Here is a 14,791-nt window from a genome sequence, read left to right on the forward strand (position 1 = left end):
AGCTCACTTTCTACCCACTCCACCCCTCTATCTGTTTCTCTAATTGGTAGTTTCAGTGATCTAATTTTCAAATATATACATTTATTTTAAATTTATAATGTTTAATAATATAAAGACCCTGCTTAGAATATTTTTCAGAATTACACTAGACTATAAAATGATTCTTTTTTTTAAAATTTGAAAGCAGCCATTTATTAACTGACCAGATTATAAAAATATGGTAGATACCTTAATTCATCCGTCTAATCAGCCAGTTGATCTGGTCTTTCCTGTTGCCAGCATCTCCACCTTCTACAAAATGGGTGGTCTTTTTCTTCATCCCACTCCTGGGAGATGATAATTTGAAGGGCCAGAGGAAGTTGTTTGCCTCTTTGAAGCATTTTCCAACAGTATAGATCTCATGAATCAGATCCTCCCTGCAGACAATGCCGTATTTACCCAGAGTTCGTGCTATCAGTGCATTATCCATGAGGGCAATTCGCTTCTTGTGGATTTTGCTATAACCACGCTTGTAGATCAATTCATTTACTGACTTCAGGTTTGGGTACCCCCATGCAATATAGGGTTCCACGATCCTCAGCATGTTAATAAAGCCTTGTTGAGTTTAACAGAGGTACCATTGAAGATCTGGCAAAGGTGGAGAAGCTGTAGCACCTTTCGGACCTTGGGGCTCACACCATTGGTACCTCTGATTCTGATGACGAAAGCCAATTTGGGTTCCACAGGAACATAAAAGTTGCTAGCTTTTCTCTCCATCCTAGCCATGTGAATTTCTGTCCTGTACATCTGCCTATACTCCTTGTATAGCTTAGCTTTTTCGTAGATCTGCCTCCTCCTGGCCTTTCGAAGCATCTTTTGAGCAAACTTCTTTCTCAGGCGCTTGATCTTCAGCTCTGCGAAATTATTTCGCTTTTTCTTCAGGGTTTCTGGCACATCAGAAAACTTCTTTTTCTTCTTTTCTGTCGCTGCTGCTGGCTTAGCAGGGACCTTCTTTTCCTTCTCTTCTGCACCCTCCATGGTTCCAGTCGGAATATAAAATGATTCTTGACAGAGTTTTGCATTAAGTTTCAGTCACTTAGGGCTATTCTCAGTGTAGGAATTATTTTAGCACTTTCTTCATTTTGTTCATTTCTACTTATCCTTCATGTCTCAGATCAAGTAAGCCTTCCCAAGAAAGCCATCCATGCATATATATTCCTTGGTGCATGTGCGTGTCTGTGTGTGTGTGCGTGTCTGTGTGTGAGAGAGAGACGGACAGACAGACAGACAGACAGAAACAGACAGGGAGAGATAATAATAATACAGAAGCTGAATTACAGAACTATGGAGCTGACATTATCTCAAGATCTGCCATCAGGAGGCTGGAAATCTAGAAAAAAGTAGTTTAGTGTTAGCACAGATGTTGACTATGGTAAGGTCTAGGAGGAGCGGATACTTCGGTAAAGTCAAAAGAGAACACTCAGGTTTCAGCTTGAAGGTGGTAGGGAGGGGCAGCAGGATTTTCTTTTGCTCATTCATTTTGCTCCATCCAGGTCTCTACTGATTGGTAATGCCCCCATATACGGGAGTAAAATCTGTCTTATTTATGTAATCTACCAGATCTTTATTTATGTTGAGCTTACCCAGAAACACCCTGACAGACACACCCAGAATAATATTTGGCCAACCATCTAGGTACCTCATAGCCCCGTCAAACTGACACATAAGATCAACCACTATACCACTTACAACCTTCAAAAGTCAATAGGCCCTACTGAGTCCTCTTTGTTTTCTTCATTGCACATAGTATCATTTTATTTGCTTACTGGTTTATATGTTTATTTATGCTCAAGAACTATGAAGGTGTCACTATTGGCTACTGGGAATCGTTGCACATTTAATGTCTAATTAATGTTGAAACTCTGATAGTGATCACACTTAAAACATATTTCATATTCAATCATGCTATTTTTTCATAAAAATTATACTATACTATTGACATCTCATTGGTAATTTATTTGATAAATTCCAATATGTCAATTCATAAAATCAAGTTTTACAATTTTTATCACTCATTACTTTGGACTGTTGTAACTGCATTTTAAAAGTTCTAAACCAAGTGTATAAATGCACTGTAAAATTATAAAATGCTAAATTCCTCGACTGAGAAATGACTTCATATTTATTTTTATTCCAGTTTAGGTAATAATAAGTTTTCAATAGTGTTGACACTTATGGGGATGCTATACAAAGCTACCTTTCCCCACCATCACCAATGTGCCAAGACCCCCTCCTCCTTGTCCCTGTCACCACCAGTCCTAAGGCCAAGGAGTTATCATAGTTTGATATTGCCTATTCCCTTATTTTGAGAAAGAAAATATTTTTATATAGCGCATTTACATAAAGCTTGAGAAAAATAGCAGGTGGTTAGACTTTTAGATGCTCAAGGGAAGGATATCAAGTATCCATGAATCTCATTGTTTCCTGAGGGATAATGGCATACTGTTTCGGCCTCATCTCTACCAATACGTTGGTACTGGCTGGAGAACTTCCCCTTGTGCTTTTTCCATATAATCAAAACTGTGGCAATCCCCACGCCCTTGATGCTAAAAGTACAGGTCTGTTGTATGATCCACCACTGGCCTACAAGAAAAATGGAATTTAAAAGACTCACCATTTAGTGTCTGTAGGTTTAAAAGGAACCAAATTGGAAAGTTTGGCTTCTTTCCTGGCCTAATATTTAGCAGACCTTAACAAAAATATGTGTATGTGTGTTTGTGTGTGTGTGTGTACTGCACATGCACGTGAAATTTCTTGAACAAGTAATTTTTGACTTGAAAACATTAAAGAGAAAAAACATGGTCTGAATGACCTTGATTTTTTCATTTCAAAGTCATTTATGGACCTTGGCTCATGTCAACCCTGCTGAATATGACCTGATCGCAGGCATAGTCAATTTTTTACAAAAATGTTTTGGATCTTTCAAACTTGATATTGATAACTGAAACTGAGCAGAGAGACATTAGCATCTGGTTTTGATGAATGTGGTCTGCTTGTACTTTAAAGGAAAAGCATTCAGGAAAAGACTGGAAATTCCTGCTTAGAAAATCAAAGTCCAATACGGTTTTTCAATACCTGATACTTGCATGTTACAAGTGACCTTGGAGTCTATTCTACCAGTTCCACATATTTTTTAGATTATAGCATTATGGCGTTATGCTTCATTTTAGGATATATTTAGGTTTGTCTTCTAGGGTTTTTTTTTTGTGTGTGTGTGTGTATACGTGCTTATTTTTCTGCCATACACACAAAGAAAATGTCTTGTTTTGAGAAAAATCAGATACTTCTGATTTTTTCAAATGAATTGACATGGTTCTCTGTAGCACAGGATAAGATCTGCTAGAAAACAAAATCAAAATGATATTCACCATTTCTAATAACTGGCCAATAGACATCATGACCCAGCACAATCTGAGGATCTTCCAGCTGTACTTACATACCGACTATAATTTTGTGAGGTTAGCAATCATGTATTTTCTCCTATTATAACTATATAGCACAGCCTCTGTACAGCCCAGGGTCTTATCGTGTGCAGATCCTCAGATCAGAAATAGTAATGAGTGAACCAAAACATCAGTTTTAGTTTTTTATTTATAAAAATATTGAATAATATTTTAAGGGAAAAAAAGGTTGCTTTATTTTTGCAGGCTTATATTTGGTTCTGTGCTATCCAGTTCCTTTCCTCTGCGATAGAGCCCGCCTATAACCAGCCAAATTGCAGAAGGAAAGGGAAAGAATCAAAGTCAGTTTGAATCTTAGAGGTATTATTTTTTCAGAAGTAGTCCTGTAAAAGGGACCTTTTGGTAAAGCAACTGGAGCCATTGGTTAAAAGGAGGCTTGAAGATTATCAATAGACATCGTTTATCAGTGTTGGTCCCTGGTCTACAGCAAATGAGGTCATACAAAAGGTGTCTAACAGAGACTGTTAAAGAAGAAACTGTTCCACAGAAGGAAAAGTAAAACTATTTATGCCTGCAAAGTATCTACCGGTTCTAGGATTGAGGTATAATCTTTCTTCTGTTTTTCTAACAAAAGCTATGGGACAATTTGAATCTATGTACCATGCTTTGGTTCCAACATTGAGTGCTGTAATAAAATGACCTTTTCTCTGTATTCCCACTAATTGGCCTTTAAGATGTTTTTGATGTGGCTGAAAAGGTCAAAGATCAATGAGTGGCTTGTTAGTCTAAATCGTTTATTTTATCAGAAAAAAAAAAAACTTCAAGCCTTTGAAAAAAATAGAAATTTCAAAGAAGTGCACCATCTCTTTCCTTTTGGCAGGGTTCACAATTTTTCTTTGTGTCCTTCAAGCATGGGATGGTCTGATCAGGGGATTATTAAGTTGACTAAGGAAGTATAACAAAGTTTGGTGCTGCTTTAAATATTTGTAAAGCAAAACTTTGGAAAAATCTAAGCTTCCTTTTTTTTTCTGTTACCAATTCAAGAAATCTAAGGTATTTATGACGTCATTTCATATCAGATTGCCTAATTGATAGCTGTCATCAGACAATGGCTATTAAATAATTCAAGAAAGTAATCAAATTTGTGCTGAGAGAAAAGAGAGAGTAAAGTAACAGAACACTGAAATAAAATTGTGTCCAGCTTACAACTTAACAAATGCTCCATCTTAAAAGTGACAACACTGGTCACGACAGAACCAGTATTAATTATCTGACTTCTTCGAAGACTATACTCAAATTTTTTATGAAAATGAAGGACACAGTTTCTGTTACTGCCAAGGACCAATTCATATGTAAACAACTGATTAAGTTCACTGAAATCTGTGCTCATTATGTTGAGTGGGTGGAGATAGGCAATGTTCTGCCTTCACCGTAGTTTGTGCTTAAATTAAGCACAAAACTTGCTGTTTTGAGCCATGCAGGGGAAGACTAATGACTGATTTAGAAAATTTTGTGCCTGAAGGAAAGGCACTAGGTCCTTAACCCTTAGTGATCATTTATCCAAAAGAAATGCTCTACACTCAGTCCTTAAGTCGCCTAATAATACAGGGAGACACATTTGCATGCTTACAGCTAATGAAGAATGAACCTGGTTGTGTAAAATGTATTGTCCTAAATTATTACACAAAAAGAAACTGACAAAAGCTGAGTGTTTTTCCATATTTTTTTTTTGCTGGTGTTGTCACTCTCAGTAGTGCCAGTATCCCCAGTAAGTAAAATTCTATTTCCTTTCCTACCCATTAATTCCACTTCTTATTTGTCATCTAGCTATCCATTTATTCATCAATTTCTTCCATTTGCTTTTATTATCAAGTGATTTTTTCACTCCCATGATAAATGACTAGAACTTTATTGGATACTGGTGAAAATGATACTCAAAATATTTACCGTCCAGTGGAGGAGAGATGTGCAAAGAGGCAATTTTTATAGAGTGTTGGGTTAGAAGAATTACAGGCGGCTTTCAGAGCACATGGGAGCACAGGCAAACTAGCTTTGGAAGGAGATGGGGGGAATATAAAGTCTAAACCTCTATGAAAATTGAGTTCACCATGCTAAATTGATTTCAGGGTAAGATGGAGGCTATTCTAAAATGCTGAGAGAAAGGGAGAGACAGAGACTGAGACAACGGACAGAGAGAGAGAGAGAGAGAGAGAGAGAGAGAGAAGAAAAGTGCCTTCCACAGAGGCAGACTAGGGGGTGAAGAAAGGGAACCTGGGGACACTGGTGCTGGGAAACGTACACTGGGAGAAGAATGGGTGTTGGAAAACTATATGACTGAAATCCAATCATGAACAGCTTTGTAAGGGTCTATCTCACAGTGATTCAATAAGTTTTTAAAAAATAAAATAAAATAAAGTTGAATTCAACGACAACAACAAAAAGAGATGACTTTGCTCATGGAACGCTGGGTGAAGAAAGAACCAAGCGTTTGTTCCATATTTTAAGCAAGAGCCTACGAGAAGTCCAGAAGGGCAAGTAGAGATCCTTAGGAACCACTACAATTCAAAGCCAAGGGCTACAAAAATTCCATCTTGAACCATCTTAATGGGCTAACATTCATTAAGTGGAGAGTAAGACCTCTATGTCTTTAGTAAGGCCATATGATGAAACTAGTCTTTAAATCTTACATATATGAGATATGTAGTGTATATGCATGAGTTATGCTTGCCTATTCTGAAAATAAATACCAATTTTTGTAAGAACTACCTTTCTATTATAAATTATTATCAAATCTGTCTCTCTGACACTTTGTTCATATAACTCAAATTTAATGAATTACAGTTGTTCCAGAAATTTTACACAAAGTCATATTTGCTAGATAATGTTAGACCAAAGACTTGCATTACCCACTTCAGGAATCTAGAAAGGAAAACAAGTCATGAGAAAACCAGGAAAATGACTGTCAATTAAAAGCTGACTGATGGGGCTGGAAAGACTGTACAGAGGGTTGCCTGAAGTGACGGAACCCTTCAGGTTCGAATCTGTGCCGCTGTATATAGTCCCCTGACTACTGCCAAGAGTGAGCCCTAAGCCAGAAGTAAACCCTGAACACTGCCGGGTGTGGCACCCAAAACAAAACCAAACCAATCAAGGCTGGAGCGATAGCACAGCGGGTAAGGCGTTTGCCTTGCACGCGGCCGACTCAGGTTCGATTCCCAGCATCCCATATGGTCCCCCAGCACCGCCAGGAGTAATTCCTGAGTGCAGAGCCAGGAGTGACCCCTGTGCACAGCTGGGTGTGACCCAAAAAGCCAAAAAAAAAATAAACCCAATCAAATGGATACCCTAAAATAGAAATGTTAGAGACCTATACCCAAAGAAGAGTATAACTGGAGGTAAACATGCACTGTTCTGTGTTTGTATGATCTGACTTCTGAAAAGCTTGCTACTGATAGGGCCTGGTAGCTTTTGCTAACAGTTGCTTCATAGGAAAGGAATTACTGTTGGATAATTTTTAAAAGTTTCTTTTTTTCACATTTCAAAAAATACTAGCTCAAAATCCATCCGTGTGGTGACATTTCTTGGGTTTTCTGCTTCATTGGGAGTGGAACCATGAAAGAGTTAATGCTTAACCCCAAATGCCATTATTCCCATAGAGAAAATAACCAATGGTGGGCGGGGGAATCTAGCTGCTTGGGTAATGGGAAAAATACACGGGGGCCACAAAACCTTTAAGATCAGACATTGTAGCATCTGTTAACTAATTCAGAGTGACAGGGAACTTTGGTGAGAGTGTATGTTGAGACTATAAATAGTGGAATACTGTAATTCATTTCAATTACATTGTATAGAATAAAAAATGAAAGGAATTCTCCTTGACTGAAAGCTTGGAACGTTCCTTTCTGCATTTTAACATGAAGAAATTCTGTTTGAAGACCTACCCATAAATCAGGAAGGGAACTTACACCAGTCTGTCTGTATGTGGTCTCAGCTCTGACACACAGACTTCTTTCCACGTCAGCCCAGGAGCAGAGAGAGCGGGCAGGCAACCCCCAGATAGAATTGCTGGTGTGCAAATCATTGGGAAAATTGTCTTACATAAACTTTATTGCCCCCACCCAGCAGACTGCCACGCAAAACAATACATGTAACTCTCTGATCTCTTTTTATCAGAAATGAGAATGGGTTGGGGGCCAGGGGGAACCTCGGCAGTGTAATCATGGTCAGATCTGATAAGACATGACTCATATTAACAAATTAAAGAAAGAAGATCCTTCAGTAGGCTGTAATGAGTTTGCACAGTAATTCCACAGGCGCTGGGAGGTCAAAGCCATGTCTTCCCTACAGCCATATATGGCCTGAGGGCCACTGGGCACTTTTTTTTTTCATTTTAACTGATAAATATGCTGGTATGAGCATGCTCCTACAATCCAGTGACGTTCTTACTCAGGGTGGTCTGTAAATATTCTAAATCTTTGCTTACTATATAACAAGAAAGTGTTATCTTGCATCACTCATAAGCACCAGATTCCTTAAGCTATGCAAATCCTACTAAAAAAATCCTTCTCTTAAAAAAAAAAAAAACTAGTAGAATTTTCTTGCTTTCTTTCTCCCTGCTTTCCTTTGATTGGAAACTGTCTTTTGGGTCTCTAACCTCTGATAGTTTACACAAAAGGTGCACAGTGTTATAAGGAATGTGTGTCACTCGGCATTTGCTATAAAATAAGGGTGAGGCTCCGGTTTCTGCATGTAGTTTCTCTCTCTATCTCTCTCTTCCTCTCTCTCTCACTCACTCTCTCTATTCCTCTCTCTCACTCACTCTCTCTCTTCCTTTCTCTCTCACTCACTCTCTCTCTCTGGCTTCATGCTGTTCTTGTGTCACTTTGAAAGAGAGATTTCTTTCACTTTACCTACATTCTGATGTGTCATCTAAACCAGCCTGAGAGTATGAGCAGAATTCCAGATGCATATAGAAGGGAAGGAAAAAAAGCTAAAAATAAATCCTAGTGATGCAGGGAGAAAGGACAATGTAACTAGGGGAGAAGTTGATCTGTTTTAGAGTGAATGGATGGAGAAGTGAAAATGAAAATCGTCAGAGCCTTATTATTGGCTATGTATAGTTTTTATTTTTCGAGCTTGCGGTGTAATGAATTGTATTACTTTTAACTCGATGATGAGATACAAACCACAATGATGAATTAATACTGGCTGATGTCCCAGCTGAATCATTCTGTTAATGTCATCTGGCCATTTATTAAATTCCTTCTCAAATTATTATTATCTGGTGACCGCACTGGAGAACGGGACCAATGGCTGTGCGTTCTTGAAACTTCTCAGGAATTAAAATGATTTTCCTGCTGCTGACTCTGATTTGAGGAAAGGCTAAGTTGTGCATTTTGCTTTAACACAAACATTGTTGTCTGGCCAAACAGGCATCTTTTTTTCCTGGGATGAGATTATAACGGCCTTGCAAAGTAGTTCTCTTGAAACCTTCTAAAACAGATTATGTTCTTAAAAAAACTTGATTCTTGACTTCGCATGTTTTAGCACTGCATTCCATTAAACCTGTGTTTGAAGTTACTAGGATTTGCTAAAATATTTGATAATGCCTAAGCAGATAAGAGATTATATGCTTTATGTATATAGTGGAAGGATTTGTTCCAGCTTGGATCCAGGGTATTAATTGGCCACCTACAATGAGCAGTGTTTAATATTTTGCCCCTACCCTCCTGGCCTCCCTTTTTTTTTTCCTTGCTCAGGCAGAAGAGCAAGTTAAGTATTCTCTGAGCTAAATTTGTGAACTTTCTGAAACACATTTCAACAATGTGCGCTACTTGTGTCGTATTACATTAACTTCACTTCCAATGACAACTTGTATATACCTGTAATAAATAGCTCCTCGGGGATCAGATCAAGATTAAGGGAGAGAAAGTGCACTGTTGTAGTTAAGTAATTTACAATATCTCAGTAAATTCTTGCAAAGCCCTGTTTGTATCTACAGAGCTGCTTAACAGCACTTGCAGATTCTGACAACGGGGGGATATTAAACTCAACAGTGGAAAGTTACAATCCGGGGGGTTCAAATTTTTTTAAGTGATCTTTCATGGTACTGTTTGACACCATGTTGTCCGTGGTATCTTAGGATGTCTACACCTGAGAATCACGCTTTTAAAACTGACCAAGATGGGCAGAGGATGAAGGTGGGGAGAATAAGGACAGAAATAGTCTCATCGGTGGTCACTGGGTTGGAAAAAAGAGAAAAACAGCAATAACAGCCTTATATTATAGCACTGTCTGTAACACTGTCATCCCATTGTTCACTGACTTGCTCAAGTGGGCACCAGTAACATCTCCATTGTGAGACTTGTTGTTACTGTTTTTGGCATATTGAATATGCCACGGGTAGTTTGCCAGGCTCTGCTGTGCGGCATGATACTCTCGGTAGCTTGCCAGGCTCTCCGAGGAGGACAGAGGAATCAAACCCTGGGTTGGCCGAGTGCAAGGCAAACACCCTACCCACTGTGCTATTGCTCCAGTCCATGGCCTTATATAATAGGAACCACTATTCCTGACATGCTCATTTTAAACCAAAATTTTTTTAACACATCAGAGTAACTTAGAGAAGGAACATGGCTAATATTTATGAATCAAGCAAACTAAGCTACGGGGCCTGATGGAACCGAGTATGTGTAGGTGACAGTGGCCGACAGTCCAAGGAAGACTGTAAGGCCCAAAGTTTCACTAAGTGAGGACTGAAAAGGTTCACAATGAGTGGACAGGTCTCTGGATGCTGACCCTTCAGGGTCACCCATTCCCTGGCGAGCTGGTACCATAGGCCTTTCAGTTTGATCTTTTCTTCTTTCAAGTTTGTTCAGTCCTATTGCAGATTCCAAGCCAACATTAAGTCACTTCTGCGTGATATGCATTTGAAAGGTATTTAGCAAATCTTACTTTGGAGTTTGAACATTTCTCGTCCACTTTCTATAAGCAGAAGTTGGGCAGAGTTGTTCTCTATGAATCTGAAGGCTAGCTACATCCTGTCTTTCAGCAAAGTTCTGAGAAGTGATTTTCATCAATCTGCTTTGGTGTTCAGTCAAATTTCTTAGAAAAAGTTGGGGAAAAGAAACAAGTCTGCCCCACAGCTTGAAAACTTTCATCACATGCTGGGGGAAAAGGCAGCTCAGATAGAGAAGGGAACACCAAATAGAGGATGTTGGGAGGACCCATTTGGGTTGGAAGATGCGGATTGAAAGTAGACCCTAGACTGAACTTGAAGGCCACTCAATACCTCTATTGCAAACTACTGTCACTTTCATCCCGTTGCTAATCGATTTGTTCGAGCAGGCACCAGTAACGTTTCTCATTGAGATACTTATTGTTACTGTTTTGGGCATATTCAATACGCACAGGTATATACCACAGGCTCTGCCACGCGGGCTCGATACTCTCAGTAGCTTGCCAGGCTCTCCAAGAGGGGCGAAGAAATGGAACTCAGGTTGGCCCCATGAAAGGGGAACGCCCAACCGCTTTGCTATCGCTCCAGCCCATTGCAAACTACAACACCCAAAAGGAGAGAGAACAAAGAGGAATGCCCTGCCACAGAGGCAGGGTGGGATGGTGGGGGATGGGGCGGGGGTGGTGGGAGGGATACTGGGATGATTGGTGGAGGAGAAAGGGCACTAGTGGAGGGATGGGTAAACAATCACTGTATGACTGAAATGCAGACACCAAGGTTCATAAGTTTGTAACTGTACATCACAGTGATTCTCTAATAAAATTTTTTATAATAAATTTATTCATTTTTAATTAATGAATCACCATGAGGGTACAGTTATGGATTTATACACTTTTGTGCTTATGCTTCCCTCATACAAAGTTTGGGAACCCATCCCTTCACCAGTGCCCATACTCCACCACCAGTAAACACAGCTTCCCTCCCATCCTCCCCAATCCCATCTCCCCCCACCCCACCCTGTCACTGTGGCAGGGCATTCCCTTCTATTCTCTCCCTCTAATTAGCTGTTGTGGTTTGCAATAAAGGTGTTGAGTGGCCACTGTGCTCAGTCTCTAGCCCTCATTCAGCCCGCAACTCCCTTCTCCTGAATGGCCTTCGACTACATTATAGTTGGTGATCCCTTCTCTGAGTTGCCCTTTCCCCAGAATGTGAGGCCAGCCTCCAAGCCATGGAGTCAACCTCCTGGTACTTGTTTCTACAATTCTTGGGTGTTAGTCGCCCACTCTGTTATTCTATATACCATAGATGAGTGCAATCTTTCTATGTCTGTCTCTCTCTTTCTGACTCATTTCACTCAGCATGAAACTTTTCATGCCGATCCACATAAATACAAAATTCATGACCTCCTTTTTTCTAACAGGTGCATAGTATTCCATTGTATAGATGTACCAAAGTTTCCTCAACCAGTCATCCGTTCTAGGGCATTCGGGTTTTTTCCAGATTCTGGCTATCGTAAATAGTGCTGCGATGAACATACATGTGCAGATGTCGTTTTGATTATACTTTTTTGCCTCTCTGGGATATATTCCCAGCAGTGGTATTGCTGGGTCAAATGGGAGCTCAATATCTAATTTTTTGAGAATCGTCCATATTGTTTTCCAGAAGGGCTGAACCAGTCGGCATTCCCACCAGCAGTGTAGAAGGGTCCCTTTCTCCCCACATCCTCTCCAACAGCGGTTGCTTTTGTTCTTTTGGATGTGGGCTAGTCTCTGTGGTGTGAGGTGGTATCTCGTGGTTGTTTTGATCTGCATCTCTCTGATGATTAGTGATGTAGAGCACTTTTTCATGTGCCTTTTGGCCATTCGTATTTCTTCCTTGGTAAAGTTTCTGTTCATTTCTTCACCCCATTTTTTGATGGGGTTGGATGTTTTCTTCTTGTAGAGTTCAACCAGTGCTTTATATACCATTGATATCAACCCCTTATCTGATGGGTATTGTGTAAATATCCTTTCCCATTCTGTGGATAGTCTTTGGATTCTGGTCACTGTATCTTTTGCGGTGCAGAAGCTTTTTAGTTTAATGTAGTCCCATTTGTTGATCTCTTTTTTTACTAGATTGCTTAGTTCTGTGTCACCTTTGAAGATACCTTTATCTTCAATATCGTGGAGGGTTTTGCCGACCTTGTCTTCAATGTACCTTATGGTTTGTGGTCTAATGTTGAGGTCTTTAATCCATTTTGATCTGACTTTTGTGCATGGTGTCAGGTCAAGGTCTAAGCCCATTTTTTTGCATGTGGTTGTCCAGTTGTGCCAGCACCATTTGTTAAAGAGACTTTCCTTGCTCCACTTCACATCTCTTGCTCCCTTATCAAAGATTAGATGATCATATATTTGGGGTTGTGTGTAAGGATATTCCACCCTGTTCCATTGGTCTACGGCTCTGCCTTTGTTCCAGGAAATCAATCAACATAATCCACCATATCAACAAAAGCAAAGATCAAAACCATATGATCATATCAATAGATGCAGAGAAAGCATTTGACAAGATCCAACATCCTTTCATAATGAAAACCCTCGCCAAAATGGGGTTTGGAGGAACTTTCCTCAAGATAGTCGAAGCCATCTATCACAAGCCTACGGCAAGCATTATCCTCAACGGGGAAAAACTAAGGGCCTTTCCTCTGAGATCAGGCACAAGACAAGAATGCCCACTCTCACCACTCCTCTTCAATATAGTACTGGAAGTACTTGCGATAGCTATTAGACAAGAAAAAGAGATTAAGGGCATCCAGATAGGAAAGGAAGAAATCAAATTCTCACTATTTGCAGACGATATGATACTACATCTAGAGAAGCCTAAAGCCTCTACTAAGAAACTCTTAGAAACAATAGACTTATACAGTAAAGTTGCAGGCTACAAAATCAATACCCAAAAATCCATGGCCTTCATATATGCAAACAATGAGGCAGAGGAAAGGGACATGAAAAAAGCAATCCCATTCACAATCGTGCCCCAGAAAATCAAGTACCTCGGAATCAGCTTAACCAACGAAGTAAAAGACCTCTACAAAGAAAACTACAAAACGCTACTCCATGAAATCAAAGAGGACATGAGGAATTGGAAACATATACCCTGCTCGTGGATAGGGAGAATCAATGTTGTCAAAATGGCAATACTCCCCAAAGCATTATACAGATTCAACACGATCCCTATAAGGATACCCATGACATTCTTCAAAGAAATGGATCAAGCAATCTTAAAATTCATATGGAACAACAAACGTCCAAGGATAGCTAAAACAATTCTTGGGAAAAAGATGATGGGAGGCATCACCCTCCCCAACCTCAAACTTTACTACAAAGCAGTAACAATTAAAACAGCATGGTCTAATAAAATTTTTTTTAAAAAAAGAATGTAAGTAGCTCTCTGCCTTTGCTGAGGGTTCCCATCGTTATGAGTTTGTGCTTGGTATTTTTTTTAATATTTGAGGAAGGGATCTCCCAAATGGTCCCTCGAAAGTCTAGCTCCCTTCCCCCCTGCAATTCACAGTCAGCAGGACTGAAGGTTCAATGAGAGGACCCCAGGATTAGGTGCTGCTCAGCCTCTGTGATGCAGGGGATTACCTGCACCATCCAAGCAACATTCAGGGAGGGGACTCCCAGGCTGCACCAAATGATGCTTAGGGGGACCATGTGGTGTCAGGAATTAAACTAAGGTTGACTGCATGCAAGTTGTGTGCCTAAATCCCTGTACTGTTTCTCCAGACCCCATGCTTTAGTTGTATTTGAAGAAAATTTAAACCAAACGTTCCCCTAAATAAAATGCAAAAATTAATTTAAGATCCTTTAAAATCCTAGAGAAAAAAATGTGATGATTATTATTATTTTTAGCCACTACCTGAGCCGTGATGGAGACTTCATAGTCCTCTATGATTGAGTTCTGTAAATAAGAAACGCAGGGATAGGGCTGGAGCGATAGCACAGCGGGTAGGGCATTTGCCTTGCACTCGGCCAACCCGGGTTCGATTCCCAACATCCCATATGGTCCCCTGAGCACCCCCAGGGGTGATTCCTGAGTGCAGAGCCAGGAGTGACCCCTGTGCATCGCCAGGTGTGACCCATAAAGCAAAAAAAAAAAAAGAACCGCAGGGATGCCTGAGAATCTTCTGCAAGCATCCTTCAGATAGACAAGTGGAAGTCCCATAGCCCAAAGAAAGTCTCCGGGCATTGTAGAAAGGGAGTTTCTGGTTAAGATGTTGCTGCTGAGGCAGAACGTCACCTCTGACTGCATGAGGGACAGTCACTGTTCTGTCCAGGTGATGGGAGGTCCATTGTAGTAAAGGAGCCCCATGGAGGGCCTCTCGGAGGAGTCATCCTATGTCTCTTTACCCACTTTT

General features: G+C 40.1%; 1 pseudogene; it reads right to left on the reverse strand.

Annotated features, from left to right (window-relative positions):
* Positions 1–229: 229 nt before the first annotated feature.
* On the reverse strand, positions 230–1,017 carry LOC101547143 (60S ribosomal protein L7-like; annotated as a pseudogene).
* Positions 1,018–14,791: the final 13,774 nt, after the last annotated feature.

Source organism: Sorex araneus, chromosome 7 (genome assembly GCF_027595985.1).
Source record: "Sorex araneus isolate mSorAra2 chromosome 7, mSorAra2.pri, whole genome shotgun sequence".
Lineage (NCBI taxonomy): Eukaryota > Metazoa > Chordata > Mammalia > Eulipotyphla > Soricidae > Sorex > Sorex araneus.